This window comes from Phacochoerus africanus, chromosome 1, assembly GCF_016906955.1.
Source record: "Phacochoerus africanus isolate WHEZ1 chromosome 1, ROS_Pafr_v1, whole genome shotgun sequence".
Lineage (NCBI taxonomy): Eukaryota > Metazoa > Chordata > Mammalia > Artiodactyla > Suidae > Phacochoerus > Phacochoerus africanus.
This window is the reverse complement of record NC_062544.1, coordinates 61,134,778-61,150,290: the sequence shown is the minus strand read 5'-3', so window position 1 is coordinate 61,150,290 and position 15,513 is coordinate 61,134,778. Positions and strand designations below refer to the sequence as shown.

Sequence of the window (15,513 nt, the reverse complement as noted above, 5' to 3'; positions counted from 1 at the left end):
GGCCTACGCCACAGCCACAGCAACATGGGATCCGAGCCTCATCTGTGACCTACACCAGAGCTCACGGCAACGCCAGATCCTTAACCCACTGAGCGAGGCCAGGGATCGAACCCACAACCTCATGGATCCTAGTCAGATTCATTAACCACTGTGCCATGACTGGGTACTCTGACAAAATGTAGTTTCTAAGGACACCAAAGCATGTCTTCCTGATACCAAACTAGGGAATAAGGGTCAGGGTGTAAAAATAAAATCCTGGATCTCATCTCATTGCTAAGTTATCTACAACATCATGCACCCACTTCATGCTGTGTGAACAAGTGACAGAAGTGAAATAATAAGGGAGAACAGGAAACTAAGGAGAGGAACATGAACTATGCATTCATTGATCAAGGGGGCAGGCAACTGAAAGGGATAAGAACATAAACACATTTGGATAATTACCCTTGTGGAAAAAAATTAAGTCACAACCCGTTGGTAAATCAGATTATGGGAAAGGGGAGACTACTGTCTGGATTTAACCAGGAACTTGCACAGACTGACTAGAGACAGTATACAAATTCATTTCCATATTTTTCATTGCCACAAATATACAAACTATTACCAGCTAAAATAGGGTTTTGAAAATTTCTTTTCCTTTCTTTTCATATCATGTTTGGTGTTTGGGTTCCCAGGTCAGTCTGCAAAAGTCTCTTCAACCCAAATATTTCAATTTTATAGTAAAAACTAGATCAAACTGAAAATAATGCAGTTTACTGCTGGTGGTTATGGAAAATAAAGATTTCATTTGAGAAGGGAGAGAAAAGGGATGTGCATTCTTTTAGAAATTCTGGAGGAATTTTGGATATTTTGGATATCTCTCAATCTTTGAATAGTGCTGTTGTTTATTATGTCTATTTTTTACTTGTAGAGGCACAACTTTTGTTTTCTTTGACAGGCACTTGCCTAGGACTACTTTTCTACATATTGAACAAATCAAGCAAAAATGAAGGGAAAAAATAAGAGGAATTTTTATCAGGAAACTGATCAAGAGGAAGCAAAGAAAAAGTGGTAACAGAAAGCATGGTTGAATGTTCAAAAGGGAGCATACTTGATGAGTGAGCTGGAGATGTGTAAAAGAAAGGAAAAAGCTACACGTGGATAAGCAGTGCAGGTTGATGGGAAGAGTAATGCTCTGGAATCCAAAGTGACTTGTATCTGCATTCTGAACAAACTGTAATTCTGGTCAAATTAGTCCCTTAATTTCTCAGCTTTAATTTTTTCATCTGTAAAGCAATGAAATATTTGCCTTATAAGGTTGATGTGAAGAAGGAACACTTCCAAACTCATTCTATGAGGCCAACATTACCCTAATGCCAAAAGCAGACAAGGGCACTACAAACGAATAAACAAAAAAGAAAATTATAGGCTAGTGTCCTTGATAAAAACAGGTGGAAAAATCCTTAACAAAATATTAACAAATGGAATTCAACAATACATCAAAAGCATCATACCCATGATCAAGTAGGATTTATTCCATGGATATAAATATGGTTCAACATCTGCAAATCAATCAATGTGATAAGCCACATTAACAAAACAAAGAATAAAAACGATGATTGTCTCAAAAGATGCAGAAAAAATCTGATAAAATCCAACACTTTTGACAAAAATTCTCGATAAAGTAGGTATAGAGGAAACATACCTTGATATAATAAAGTACAGCTGGCAAACTCACATCTAACATCATGCTCAAAGGTGAAAAGCTGAAAACTTTTCATCTAAGATCAGGAGCAAGACAAGGATGTACACTCTGGCCACTTTATTCAGTGTAGCATTGGGAGTCCTAACCATGGCAATCAGACAAGAGAATGACATAAAATGCATACGAATCAGAAAGGGAGAAATAAAACTGTCACTATTTGCAGGTGACATGATACTATATATAGAAAAACATAAAGACTACACCAAAGAAACTCCTAGACCTAATAGTTCAGTAAAATTGCAGACACAAAATTAATATACAGAAATCTGTTAAATTTTTATACTCCAATAATGAACCTTCAGAAAGAGAAATTAAGAAAATAATCCTATTAAAGTTGGATAGCTGCATGTAAATCAATGAAGTTAGAACACACCTTCAAACCATGCACAAAAATAAACTCAAAATGGCTTAAATATTTAAACATAAGACATGACACCATAAAACTCTTAGAAGGAAGCATAGGCAAAACATTCTTTGACATAAACTGTACCAATGTTTTCTTAGGTTAGTCTCCAAAGGCAATACAAATAAAACCAAAAATAAACAAATGGAAGAGTTCCCTTTGTGGTGCAGCAGAAATGAATCTGACTAGTATCCATGAAGATGTGGGTTCAATCACTGGCTTGCTCAATAGGTTGGGGATTCAGCGTTGCCCTGAACTGTGGTGTAGGTCACAGACGCGTCTCAGGTCCCATGTTGCTGTGGCTGTGGCCAGCAGCTGTAGCTCCAATATGACCCCTAGCCTGGGAAATTTCATTTGCCATGGGGTGTGGCTCTAAAAAACAAAACAAACAAACCAAAAAAACAACCCCCTGAAAAAAAACGAACAAAAACAAATGGGACCTGATCAAACTTAAAAGTTTTTGCCCAGCAAAGGAAACCATAAAAAAACAAAAAGACAATCTATGGAATGTGAGAAAATATTTGCGAAGATGTGACTGACAAGGGCTTAATCTTCAAAATATACAAACAACTCACAGAACTCTATATAACAACAATGACAAGAAAACAACCCAATAGAAAAATGAGTAGACGACCTATATAGGTATCTCTCCAAAGAGACATACAGATAGCTAAAAAGCAGATGAAAACATGTTAAACATCACTAATTATTTGAGAAATGTAAATCAAAACTACAATGAGGTACCACCTTACACTGGTCAGATTAGCTGTCTTTAAAAAGTCTATAAATAACAAATGCTGGAGAGGGAATGTAGAAAAGAGAACCTTCCAACACTGTTGGTAGGAATGTAAGTTAGTGCAACCACCTTGGAAAACAGCATGGAGGTTCCTCAGAAAACCAAAATGGAGCCCATATGATCTAGCAGTCTCACTCCTGGACATATACCCAGACAAAACAATGATTCAAAGGGATATACACACTCCACTATTAACTGCAGCACAATTTACAGCAGCCGAGACATGGAAACAACCTAAATGTCCATCGACAGATGAATGGATTAGAAGTTGTGGTACATATATCAATGGGAGAATACTCAGTCATTAAAAAAAAAAAAAGGAATAATGGCATTTGCGGGAACATGAATGCAACTAGAAATGATCACACTAAGTGAAATAAACTTCAAAAGAGAAACACAAATACCATATGATATCACTTTATGTGGAATCTAAAACATGGCACAAATGAACCTATCTACAAAACAGAAACAGACTCACAGACATAGAGAACAGACTTGTGGTTGCCAAGGGCGAGGAGGGAGGGAGAGGAATGGGCTGGAAGTTTAGGAGTAGTAGATGCAAACTATTACATTTAGAATAGATAGACAATGAGGTCATACTGTACAGCACAGGGAACTATATCCAGTGTCCTAGGATAAACAATAATGGAAAGGAATATAAAAAAAAAAAAAGAAAAGGAATTCCCATTGTGGCTCAGTGACTAATGAACCCAACTAGTACCCATGAGGATGCAGGTCTGATCCTTGGCCTTGCTCAGTGGGTTAAGGATCTGGCATTGCCATGAGCTGTGATGTAGGTCACAGATGTGGCTCAGAGCTGGCATTGCTATGGCTGTGGTGTAGGCCAGCAGCTACAGCTCTGATTCAACCCCTAGCCTGGGAACTTCCATATGCCATGGGTGTGGCCCTAAAAAGACAAAAAAAAAAAGACATAAAGAATGTATGTATTGTGATGTATTTTGTAACTGATTCACTTTGCTATATAGCAGAAATTGGCATACCATTGTAAATCAACTATGCTTTAATAAGAAATAAATAAGAACAATCCCATTTACTCTTACAATTGTATCAAAAAGAATAAAATACTTAGGAATAAATTTAACCAAGGAAGCAAAACATGTACTCTGAAAACTATAAGATATTAATGAAAGATACTGAAGACAAGACAAATTAATGGTTGTGACTGGAAGACTCAATATTGTTAAAATGTCCATACTACCAAAGCAATCTATAGATTTAACACAATCCCTATCAAAATATCAATGGCATTTTCTACAAAACTAGAATAATCCTGAAATTTGCATACCACAAAAGACCCCAAATAGCTAAAACAATCTTAAGAAAGAAGGAAACAAAGCTGGTATATCATGATCCCTGATTTAAAACCATACCACAAAGCTACAGTAACCAAAACAGTATGGTACTGGCACAAAAAGACACATAGATCAATAGAACAGAATAGAGAGCCCAGTAATAAACCCATATACATATGACCAACTAATTTATGACAAAGGAGGCAAGAATATACAATAGGTAAAAGACAATCTCTTCAATAAATTGTGCTGGAAGAAATGGATAGCTACATGCAAAGGAATGAATCTGTACTACTTTCTTATATCCAGTACAAAAATAAACTCAAAATGGACTAAATACTTAAATGTAACATCAAAACCATAAAAATCCTACAAGAAAACATAAAAAGTATACTTTTTTTTTTTTGTCTTTTCTAGGCCTGCACACATAGCATATGGAGGTTCCCAGGCCAGGAGTCCAATCAGAGCTGTAGCCCCAGCCTACACCACAGCCACAGCAACTTGGGATCTGAGCCGCATCTGCAACCTACACCACAGCTCATGGCAACACCGGATCCTTAACCCACTGAGCGAGGCCAGGGATCGAACCTGCAACCTCATGGTTCCTAGTCGGATTCGTTAACCACTGAGCCATGATGGGAGTTCCAGAAAGTATACCCTTTAACATCAGTCTTAGCAATATTTTTTTTTTGGATCTGTATCCTTAGACAAGGGCAACAAAAGAAAAAATAAATGAATGGGACTACACTGAACTAAAAAGCTTTTGACAGCAAAGGAAACCATCAATAAAATGAAAAGGAAACCTACAAAATGGGAGAAGATATTTGCAAGTGATGTCTGATAAGGAGTTAATATCCAAAATATATAAAGAACTCATACAATTCAATATCAGAAAACCAAACAATCCAATTTAAAAATGGGCAGGGGACCTAAATAGACATTTTTCCAAAGAAGCTTTACAGATAGTCAACAGACCCATGAAAAGATATTCAACATCACTAATCATCAGGGAAATGCAAATCAAAACCAGAATGAGATACCACTTCACAGCTGTCAGAATGGCTGTCATCAAAAAGACCATGACATATATTAGGGAGTTCCCATCGTGGCGCAGTGGTTAACGAATCTGACTAGGAACCATGAGGTTGCGGGTTCAGTCCCTGCCCTTGCTCAGTAGGTTAACGATCCAGCGTTGCTGTGAGCTGTGGTGTAGGTTGCAGATGCGGCTCGCATCATGCGTTGCTGTGGCTCTGGTGTAGGCTGGCGGCTACAGCTTTGATTCGACCCCTAGCCTGGGAACCCCCATATGCCGCGGGAGCGGCCCAAAGAAATAGCAAAAAGACGAAAAAACAAAACAAAACAAAACAAAAAACATATATTAGTCAGGATATAGAGAAAAGGGAACCCTTACGCGCCACTGATGGGGATGAGAACTGGTACGAGTATTATGGAAAATAGCATGGAGTTCCCTCAAAAACTTAAAAATACTACTACCATTGATCCAAGAATTCTACTTCTGGATATTTATCCAAAGAAAATAACAACACTAATTCAAAAAGATATATGTACCCCAATGTTCACTGCAGTATTATTTACAATTGCCAAGATATGGAAGCAACCTAAGTGCCCATCAATAGATGAAAAGAAGATGTGGTATATATATGCAATGGAATATTACTCAGACATAAAAAAGAATGAAATCTTGCCATTTGGGATAAGATGGATAGACCTAGAGGGTATTAGGTCAAGTGAAATAAGTTAGAGAAAGACAAATATCTAATGATTTCACTTATATGTGGAATCTAAGACATCAAAACAAATGAATAAACAAAACAAAATAGAACTAAGCATAGATACAGAGAACAAACTGGTGGTTGCCATAGGGGAGGTAGGAAGGGGGATGGGTAAAATAGGTAAAGGGGATTAAAAGGTAATCTTAATCCAAACTTCCATAAAAAAAAAAAAAAAACTAGCCGAGGGGATGTAGTGTACAGGGAAAACAGCCAATAATCTTTTTATATTACTTACATATTGGATGTTCTTATTATATGAACATATATTAAATATATTTAATAGCTTTGTATGGCAAAAGACGGTAACTAGACTTATCGCAGTGATAATTTTTTAATGTATAAAAATATTGAATCACTATGTTATATAAGTGAAACGAATAGTAATATTATATGCCAATTATATTGAATAAAAAACAAACAGGAGTTCCCGTTGTGGCTCAGGGGAACTGCATCTGACTAGCATCCCTGAGGATGCAGTTTCAATCCCTGGCCATGCTCAGTGGGTTAAGGATCTGGCATTGCTGCCGTGGCTGTGGTGTAGGCAGGTTGCTACAGCTCTGATTCCATCCCTTGCTTGGGAACCTCCATAGGCTGTGGGTGTAGCCCTAAAAAGACCAAAACAAAGCAAAACAAACACCCCCCCAAAAGAAACAAACAAACAAGTCCCCTTAAAACACACAGTGGTTAAAACTAAGAACAACATGATTGGTGTGAGGATTGAATGAGAGAATGCAGCTGAGGCTGAGAGAAGGGGAATGCACAAAGAGTGTCATTAACAAGAGAGCTGCTGCTGCCCTGAGCCAGCGGGATGGGAGTATGCACAGAGGCAGTAGGGACAGAACATTGGTGAGTTATTGTCTGGAATGCACTGGAGTAGGAAGGTGGCATGGGGGGAGAAGAGTGGAGCAGAGGATGCACATGTTGGGGACTATTCCAATTGCCCACAGTCAAGGGAATAAATGTACAATGGAATGCATTATGCTATGCTCTGTTCTGCAGGAGAATTTAGCATAGCCTCAATTTTTGTTTTCATTGAGAAAGTAGCACAAAATCTCTGGGGTCTTTATCTGCAAGCACTATTGTGTTGGTTGTGAATGTTAAAAACGAATTAGGGTTATAGCTCCAGGGCACCATCTCTGAGAAGCCTTGTGCAGTAGGGGAACAATAGAAGCATTGCTCTGTAAATCACTTTATCTATTTATCATCTCCCCAGGGAACTATCAGAATGCAACCAAGTCACAATGAGGTTGTAGGAAACTGTAAAGGACCTTTTCACATCTTTCCTGGGGGTAATTTCAATCTTGGCTTTGTGTTCAGTCTGGCCAATTCATAGCCTTGCTATCCCAGGATGACTTTTTCATCTCTCTTTCCCTTTACCACAGGGATTCTCAGCTGGACTTTTTGTAGGGTGGTAGGGAGAGAGGATATTAGAAGTAGGAGAGAAGATTTTTCAAAACATGCATGCCAACAGCTCGTCCAGGTAGGCTTTGATATGGTAACTGGTCCCCCAAAGAGAGAAGCAGCTGATCACATCTAGGCCCAATATTTCCTTTCATAATTTGCAGTCAAATCTCTGAATCAGGTGACTCTTTCTGATACCTGGATCTAAGGAAACCTTCTCTTTGCATTCCTCATCATCTCTCATCTGGTGTGTAATCCAACTCTCTAAAGAGTCTCAGGGAGCTAGCTACATTCAAGGAAAGATGGGCTTATTGACTAGTTACTTATATTTTCGAGACATAATTGTAGGTAATTTTGCAAGTATTTTAAAACTTCATTGAAAAAGTGGAGATTCACTCTATGATAAGTTAACCTTCCGATTTTCTGTAGAAGCTAAAATTTGTGGAATGGAGAATTAGCTTGTGACTGGTGTTGTTCCCCAAGGTCAGGTGCTGGTCTGGTCACAGAAAGAATTCAGAAAAGAGATGGAAATTGAGAAAGAAAATTGAGGATTTATTTAAATGAGAAATACACCTCTTAAGGAGAGGTGAGCAGCTGCCCCGAGTTTTTTGGCACACCAATTATATGGGGTATCTAATTTTATGGGCGGGATCTTCACTGGGAAGGTAGGGTTTGAGGGTCATATTCCTTAATTTTTACTCCACCTTCACCTTCCCAAAAGGAAGAGGGGTTTTTGTCCTTATTTAGTTTATCAGAAGTGTCATGGCGTCAGTGTATGATGGGTACTTCTTATCTGCATAGCTAATTTTATTATAACTTTATTTATGCCCCTCATTAGGGCATAATGAGCAACAGGTTACATCAGGACATGGGCGATTCACGCCCTTTTCCACCTGTCTTTGTCTGTGCCCAGGGCACTTATCACCCCAAAAGGCATAGTTTCCTACTAGTCTGTAGGTTCTTTATCTACCCATGGACCCTTCTGTTTGCATGATGTGTGGTTTCCTGCCATCTGGCCCCAAGCACCCCTTCTCTGCTCGTGCCTAACTTTCTGCCTGCTGTAACAGTGTGACTGGTACTCTTCTGGGAAGGGACCTGAGGGAATGTGCCAGGCTCCGGGAAACTGCGTAGGGTCTAGAATCATGATGGTCTTCCCACTCACTTTTATGGAGGTCTCACAGACAAGGCGCAGCCTAGATATAATGTTTCCAAGGCAAGAAAACCCCACTGGGGTACTGAATAGAATATTCTAAGAATCTTTTAAATCAACAGCTCTGCCACTTGACCATGAGGAATGTGCCCTCCCCAGGGATGCCTGGAGAAGATGGAATGTGCACCAACAGAGGAGCCTTACCTCATCCTCCTCCAGCCTCTGGGCCCTTGCTCTGCAACGTGAGAGCTGGACCTCCCTGCTTCCTGTGTCTGCACTCTGGGCAAAACTGCTAAGTGGGCTAAGCTTGCCTTCCATTCTATCCATTTCATCTTCCAATGACACTCTACACCCTCATGCTGCCCCCTGGCTGCTCAAAACTTATTCTGGGAAAGGCAGTTTTTTAAAGTTTGCAAACCAATAGATAGCCTGTTCACAGATGTTTTATTACAAAAGTCTTTTTACTTTTTAATTAAAACTAGTAACAAACACTTGCAATTCAGGAGGCAAAATTCCAGATCCCCAGCTTCTCTTAAAAATAAACCAGTAAAGTTCTAGTCTTAATAGACCACATTTCCTCATGTCATAAAGTTACCCCCTGTACATGGGGTCTGGGTTCTTGAGTTTGCTACAGCCCTCACCCCTTTCCTCTTACTTACTTTTAGTTTTAGTTTTTGTAAGATATTTTAAAAATTACAGTTTATTTACAATGCTGTGCCAGTTTCTACAGTACAGCAAAGTGACCCAGTCATACATACATATAATCCCTTTTTTTTATACTGTCTTCCATCTCGGTCTATCCCAAGAGACTGGATATAATTCCTTGTGCTATACAATAGGAACAAATTGCTTATCCATTCTAAATGTAGTTCTATGCATCTACTAACCCCAAACTCCCAGTCCATCCCACTACCTCTTCCCTCCTCCCTGGCAACCGCAAGTCTGTTCTCCATATCTGTGAGTTCGTTTCTGTTTTTTAGATAGGTTCATTTGTGCCATATTTTAGATTCCACATAAAAGTGATATCATGTGGTATCTGCCTTTCTCTTTCTGGCATACTTTACTTAGTATCTCTAAGACAATCTCTAGTTATATCCATGTTGCTGAAAATGGCATTATTTCATTCTTTTTTAATGGCTGAGTAGTGTTCCACTGTCTAAATGTACCACATCTTCCTAATCTGTTCATATGTCAGTGGCCATTGAGGTTGTTTCCACGTCTTGGCTATTGTGAATAGTTCTGCAGTGAACATAGGGGTGCATGCATCTTTTTGAATTACAGCTTTAGCCTCAGTTCTATAAATACAAGGAAATAAATTCTACCAACCTGAGTGAGAATGCAAACAGATTCTTCTTTAGTTAAGCCTCCAAATAAGAATGAAGCCTGCTGATACCTTGATTGCAGTTTTGTGAGACCTTCAGTGTTACTGTCCATCTAGAAACACCAAGATAAACATTAAACAGTTAGAACTAATAAGGGAATATAGTGAGTTACTAGGAGAACAAGTAAAACATATAAAAAGCAATACGTACCAGTGATAATCAATTAGAAAATATAATAGAAAAATACCTCATTCATAATAGCAAAAACTCTAAAGTGCCTAGGAATAAGTTGAGCAATAAGTGTGCAAGAAAAACTACACTGAAAAAACTGTAGCACTTTATTTAAGAACATGAAAGACGATCTGAAAAAAAGAGCTATATACCATGTTTATGGATGGAATGATTCAATACTGTGAAGTTGCCAGTTTTCTCCAATTAATCAATAAAATCAGTGGGATAATAAAAATCCTCTTAAAAAAGTGTTTATGCTATCCAATAACCTGAGCATCTTTTTAATCTTTTCATGTGCTTATTGATCTTCTATATAACTTCTTTGGAGAAAGGTCTATTCAAGTCCTTTGCCCATCTTTTTCTTTTGTGGTAAAATACACATAACATAAAAATTACCATCTTAACCATTTTAAAGTGAATACTTCTGAGGTACTGAGTTCATTGACATTGATGTCATCACCTTCCACTTTAGAACACTTTTCATCTTGAAAAACTGAAACTCTATACCCATTAAATAATAACTTCCTATTCCTTACTTCCCTCAGCCCAAGGCAACCACCATTCCACCTTTTTTTTTTTTTTTTTGGCTTTTTAGGGCCACATCTGCAGCATTATGGAGGTTCCCAGGCTAGGGGTTAAATCAGAGCTGGAGCTGCTGGCCTACGCCACAGCCAAAGCAACACCAGATCTGAGCCATGTCTGCAACCTACACCACAGATCATGGCAATGCTGGATCCTTAACCCACTGAGAGAGGCCAGGGATCGAACCCGCATCCTCTTGGATCCTAGTCAGGTTCATTAACCACTGAACCACAGAGGGAACTCCCACATATCTTTAATTTTTTTGAGCAATGTTTTATAGTTTTCAGTATATGTCTTTCACCTCCTTGGTTACGCTTATATTCCTAAGTTTTTTATTCTTTTTGATGATATTATAAGTGGAGTTGCTTTCTTAGTTTCCTTTTTGGATTATGAGCAGTATATTGCAATGCAACAATTTTTTGCATGTTAATTTTGTATCCTAAAACTTTGCTGTATTTATTGGTTAGTTTATTGTGTGTGTGTGGAATCTTTAGGGTTTTTTGTGGAATCTTTGGGGTTTTCTACATATATGATCATGTAATCTATGAAGAGAGATAATTTTCCTTCTTCCTTTCCCATTTGGAGGCTTTTTATTTCTTTGTCTTGTCTTATTGCTCTGGCTAGGAATTCCAATACTATATTTAATAGAGGCATCTTTGCCTTGCTCTCTTATAGGAAAAGGTTTTGGTCTTTCTCAATTGAGTATTATACTAGGTGTAGTCATTTCATAAATGGCTCTTATTATGTTGAGCTACATTCCTTCTATTCCTAGTTCGTTATCAGTCTAAAACTTTTGATAATTATATGACATTTGGCATATTTTAAAGATGAGTTGAAATGCATTTTTGAAGAGCCTTTCTGGAGAGCAGTTTTATATTACCTATTTTTTTTTTTTTTAAATAATGACCGCATCCACAGCATATGGAAGATGCTGGGCCAGGGGCTGAATACAAGCTGCAGCTGAGGCTCATGCTGCATATGTATATATAAGTGTATATAGTAAGTATAATGTGTATACTTTATGCCCCAGAAATCAGCATTTACCATAGTAAATGCTCACACAAACGTATACGGGACTATGTATGAGGTTCACTGTAATGTTGTTGTAATAGTCAAAATATTGGCAGCAACCTAAATGGCTATCTGCAGGGGAAGAATCAAAAATAAAAGCAAAAGCATAAACAAATAAAACCAAATTGGAGCATTTATACTATGAAATATTATACAATTGTTTAAAAGGTAGGAGGCCAATCTCTTTATACCAAGATGTGCAGAGTTCCAAAACACGTTTGAGTGAAAAAACCAAAATGGTTAAAGCCAGTATACATATTGACTAAATTCACACATAGATATATATATGGACCAAATTTTGCTCAGCTTGAACAGATGTAGCCCCTGTTATCTATGCATTTCCCCCATCTAACTCTCTTAATGGTTATATGGGATAAAGAGGATTACTCTCCCAATTTATCCACCTCATACATAGTTTCCCTTTTGATAATGCTAAGTTTGGTTTTAAAATCTGTGAGTTTGTTCCGTTTTTTTTTTTTTTTTGTCTTTTGTCTTTTTAGGGCCACAACTGAGGCATATGGAGGTTCCCAGGCTAGGGGTCTATTTGGAGCTGTTGCTGCCAGCCTACACCACAGCCACAGCAACACCTTATCTAAGCTGCATCTGCAAACTACACCACAGCTCACAGCAATGCCAAATCCTTAACCCACTGAGCAAGGCCAGGGATCAAATCTGCAACCTCATGGTTCCCAGTTGGATTTGTTTCTGCTGTGCCACAACGGGAACTCCTGTTTCTGTTTAATAAATAACTTTTTTGTATCATTTTATTAGATTCTATATATATATATATATATATATATATATATATATATATATACATGACATCGTATTGCTTTGTTTTTCTCTGTTTGACTTCACTTAGTCTGATAATCTCTAGGTCTATCCATGTTGCTACAAATGGCATTATTTCATTCTTTCTTATGGCTAATATTCTATCATGTATACATACCACATCTTCTTTATCCATTCCTCTGTCAATGGACATTTAGGTTGCTTTCATGTCTTGGCTATTGTAAACAGTGCTGCAATGAACACTGGGGTGCATATACCTTTCTGAATTATGGTTTTCTCTGGATAGATGCCCAGGAGTGGGATTGCTGGATCAAATGATAGCTCTGTTTTCAGTTTTTAAAGGAACCTCCATGCTGTTCTCCATAGTAGTTGTACTAACTTACATTTCCGTCAACAGTGTAGGAGGGTTCCCTTTTCTCCACACTCTCTCCAGGATTTATTTTTTGTAGACTTTTTGATGACGGCCATTCTATCACAAGGTGAAACCTTACTGCAGTTTCAATTTACATTTCTCTAATAATTAGTGATGTTGACCATGATTTTGTATGCTTTTTTGGCCATCTGTATGTCTTTGGAGAAATGTTTATTTAGATCTTCTGCCCATTTTTTGATTGGGTTGTTTGCTTTTTTGGTAGTGAGTTGCATGTGTTGTTTGTATATTTTGGAGATTAATTCCTTGTCAGTTGCTTCACTTGCAAATACTTTCTCCCATTCTGTTTTGTTTATGGTTCCCTTTGCTATGCCAAAGCTTTTAAGTTTAATTAGGTCCCATTTGTTTATTTTTGTTTTTATTTTCATTAGTCTAGGAGGTGGATCCAAAAAGATACTGCTGCAATTTATACCAAAGTGTTCTGCCTATGTTTTCCTCTAAGAGTTTTATAGTGTTCATTCTTACATTTAAGTCTTTAATCCATTTTTAGTTTATTTTTGTATATGGTGTTAGTGTTCTAATTTCACTGTTTTACATGTAGCTGTCCAGTTTTCCCAGCACCACTTATTGAAGAGACTGTCCTTTCTTCACTGTATATTCTTGCCTCCTTTGTTGTAGATTAATTGACCATAGGTATGTGAATTTATTTCTGGGCCTTCTATCCTGTTCCATTGATCTATATTTCTGTTTGGATGCCAGTACCATACTGTTTTGATTGCTGTGGCTTTGTAGTACAGTCTGAAGTCAGGGAGCCTGATTCCTCTAGCTCTGATTTTCTTTCTCAGGATTGCTTTGGCTATTCAGGGTCTTTTGCGCTTTTAGACAAATTAAATTTTTTTTTGTTCTAGTTCTATAGAAAAATTGGTAATTTGATAGGGATTGCATTGAATTGGTAGATTGCCTTGGGTAGTATAGTTGTTTTGACAATATTGAATCTTCTAATCCGAGAACATGGTATATCTTTCCATCTGCTTGTGTCATCTTTGATTTTTTTTATCAGCATCTTACAGTTTTCATAGTAACAGTATTACTCTTACCTTATGATGAGAAAACTGAGCTCAGCAAGGTTAGGTAATTTGCTCAATTTCAAGGAAGTAATCAGAGCTAAATCAGAGCAATCAGTTTTAGGGCACCTAACCATTATAGCATGTTGTGTTTATAAATTACAGAACTAGACTGTAGTCAAATGAGATGATAGAAAAGCCCTATGTGCTTACAAGGCTGTAAGACACCAAGAAGGGTCAGTTAAAAAAAAAAAAAAAAAGGTGAGTCTGCCAATGGAAATATCAGAAGTCGTCTTATTGTTTGAGAAGATATTTTAACATAGCTTTTTCCCCACAACTTTGTTTTAAATCTGATTCTTTCTAAGTTAAATAAAAATATTTGAGCTTGTGAGCTGAATCGATATCCTTTAATTTGGCCACTAATATGTGAGATGCATGAAGATTTAGGGTTTTCCTGAAAGATACAGTTGATGTAGAAGAGAGCAGATTTTATGAGAACTAAGATCTAGAGTCTGAATCCTTCCCAAAGGAGGGCAGTTCCATCTCTTAATAAGATTAAAGTCACCCTGAGAGGTATGGTGAATACTGAAAGAAAAAAATGGTTTTGAAAACATATATATACCCTAGAGATAAGTAATGCCTTTAATGTCAAAAACTAAAAGTATAAAGGGAGATAGCAGAAATATACTTTATGTAGAGATTCAAGAGTTTAACTGACACTTTAGGGTAATAACTGACAGTATTGATAGATGAGTCTATCACAAAGTTGATCATTATAAGTAATAATCTTTCTTTGGTCTTTTTGATTTGCTAATCTGGAATTTTAAAATATTAAGTGATGGGAGTTTCCACTGTGGTGTAGTGGGTTAAGAATTCGATTGCAGTAGCTCAGGTATGCTATGGAGGCACAGATTCAACCCCTGGCCTGGTGCAGTGGGTTAAAGGATCAGGTGTTGCTGCAGCTTTGGCATAGGTTGCCCCTGTGGCTTGGATTCAATTCCTGGCCTGGGAACTTTCATATGCTGCAGGTGTGGCCATAAAAAAAAAAAAGAAATATTAAAGGATGGACAGATGATGTAAAAAAGCAACTTTCTTGTGATCTCTTTTAGCCATGAACTCAGACTTCCAAAGGGAACAAAAATGAAAACATGTTACTGGACATTCATAAAGCTCCTATATCCTTCCACTAACTAGTGCAACTCACTGGGAAAGGAAAATACAATTTCTATACTGACCATAAGAAAATATATTAAGAGGTCAGCTGTGAGAAAAATATAAAAATTCATAAAAACTGAAGGAAAAAAATCCCTTATCTGTAGGAATTACTGCAATGATAACTAGGGTATATAATCCAAATAACAAATTCAATTATTATATCACTAATGAATGGTAATATTAATTTTGAGACAGTCCTTAGGAATAACATAGAAATTCATATCACTATTCATATGATTTCTCTACCTTTCTCTCATTCTTATTTA

General features: G+C 37.4%; 1 long non-coding RNA gene across 1 annotated transcript in view; it reads right to left on the bottom strand.

The window, feature by feature from the left end:
* Window positions 1-15,513, bottom strand: part of LOC125119908 (uncharacterized) — a 109,991-nt gene that overhangs the window by 53,478 nt on the left and 41,000 nt on the right. The window contains exon 2 of the long non-coding RNA XR_007133210.1: window positions 9,927-10,034. This is a non-coding gene — a long non-coding RNA (uncharacterized LOC125119908). The remainder of the gene's footprint in view (window positions 1-9,926; window positions 10,035-15,513) is intronic.